Consider the following 2,183-nt stretch of genomic DNA (forward strand, 5'->3'; position numbering starts at 1 on the left):
TGCGATGTCCAACGTTTGAACCCGACCATGAGTTTCACTCGGAACAAATCACTGGATTTCACATGTCACGTGATCCACGTGCTGATGTCATTATTAAATAAACACGAGCTCCCTCACAAGGAATTTCAATATAAACAGAGACCATGAGGCCGATCAAGGCTGCGCTACGATCAAAATAAAGATTGTCATTCGTGGATAAGGGAAAACAAAGGGTGACTCCCCCTGGAGGGCAAAAAGCCTACAACACCCGGTGTTCCCAGGCGGTCTCCCATCCAGGTACTAACCGGGCCCGAACCTGCTTAGTCTCCGAGATCGGACGAGATCGGGCGTATTCAGGGTGGTATGATCGTAGGCAACAACAACTCGTCATTCAAGCTTCATGAAGATGAAAACTAACAAAGTAATCACAAGGAGGGAAATCAATTTTGGATTTTCAGCTCCTTCACATACGCCGTCATAATAAAAAAAAAAACACATTCACATGAAATGAAAACTGAAGAAGAAGCGGCACCATCACAAGATAATTGACCAGCGAAAGGGAACAACAGGTGGAAGATACAACACATAATATCATGAGTTTCCTCACAAGGAACTTCAACACACAAGGAGGACAATGGACCATTCAAGTCTGTGCTCTTTCTTGGACAAGGGTTGAGGATCAAGTGAAGCAAGGAAGCAGCACGTACCATTTTCAGTTTTTCTTGTGACTCGACCGGGGTTCAAAGCCCTGACCTCCCAGACTCAGAGCAGATACTCTGACCATGACCAATCCAAGTGTGGTTGAAGGCTCCCTGTGGCTCAAACTTCATGGTTGATTCTTTCTCCTTTGTGAAAGGGTAACATGAACAGAACAACAACCATCACACACGAATGATGACAACAAAAAATAGAGCAGAATTTCGCAAAAGAACGACACAGAACAGAAGTTGATAAAAGCTCAAGGGATTGGTGAACAAGAGTGTGGATGAACTGGGATGGAGACTCAGTACTAATAACGAGGCAAAGACAAAGGATTAAAGGAACAGATTTTTTAGAATGACAGGACACATAGACAAGTGCAGGTTCTGCAAAGATGATACAACAGAAACCTTCTTTCAGGATACATAACACTAAAGTCAGAACAACGGTATGAACAAAGGTACAACAATGTTCACAGAATAATACATCGACATGTTTCCAAAAAAACACCAATATCCGAGTTCCTGATTTACACTTTCCACAACAATAAACCATGATGACGAAACATTCACCTGTGACCAGCAATGTCTGATGAATTTTTTGCACACCGAATCCACTCCATCAAGTGTGAATAATGAAAACAAGCCTCTGTGTATAGATACAGAACGGTACAAACAAATCAAAATGAAACGATGGTCATGCTAAATGAGGTATTGATGAGCCACATGACGGTCGTCTAGATGTGTTTGAACCCAGAGTGGTCAAAGTACCAAGACCTCAAAATGACAAGAGAACTTGGAAAATGGATACAAAGACATCACAGCACTAAGATGCAACTGGAGTCATAAAAACAAAATAATTCACAGTTCACTTGTAAAGGATACCATGACGAACCAGAACGGTACTGCAGAGCACGTACCTCCGCCAAGCTGAACAGTTTCCCTTTCATTTCGCACTGAAAGGCCGGATCTGGATCCGGAACTGAACCAAAATCTCATCGGCTTGTTCTTGTCACCGAACCAACTCATCCACCTCGTGTTCTTATAAACTGCACATAACTTTTTGAAATATCGTGCTGTATATCGTTTTTGGCCCAATCTCTCAATGGTGAAGAATCACTTCACCCTTTGAACCCTGAGCTTGTTGGACTATCGGCTCCCCTACCCTGGGCTCCCTGGAGAAAATCCGGCAGTTTGGGTACACGGAGGTTTGAAGAGCTGGTGGTAAAATTGTCGCCAGGGTTCAAAGGGTTAAGAAAATTAATGAATTCTCGTATCTGGATCCAGTTTCAGATGTACAACAAAATGGAATGAATCCTTCCTTCTCACACATACAACCTGTCCAACAAGTTTCGGCTGAATCCGTTCACAGGTTTTTGAGATATCGTGCTGTATATCGTTTTTCGGCCCATCTCTCATTGGTGAAGAATCACTTTTAAAATTATCAGATCCACTTCCGGATCTCCAGCAAAGTTGAATCAGTTTGACCCTGTGACACACCCAACC

The 2,183-nt window shown here is 42.9% G+C and overlaps 1 non-coding gene across 1 annotated transcript; it reads right to left on the reverse strand.

Annotated features, from left to right (window-relative positions):
• Positions 1-235: 235 nt before the first annotated feature.
• On the reverse strand, positions 236-354 carry LOC147035588 (5S ribosomal RNA). Its single transcript, XR_015050082.1, has one exon. It is a non-coding gene; the product is annotated as a 5S ribosomal RNA (ribosomal RNA).
• Between the last annotated feature and the right edge of the window lie 1,829 nt (positions 355-2,183).

Source organism: Eptatretus burgeri, chromosome 1 (assembly GCF_056783735.1).
Source record: "Eptatretus burgeri isolate ZD-2024b chromosome 1, Ebu_testis_v1, whole genome shotgun sequence".
In the NCBI taxonomy this organism is placed as follows: domain Eukaryota; kingdom Metazoa; phylum Chordata; class Myxini; order Myxiniformes; family Myxinidae; genus Eptatretus; species Eptatretus burgeri.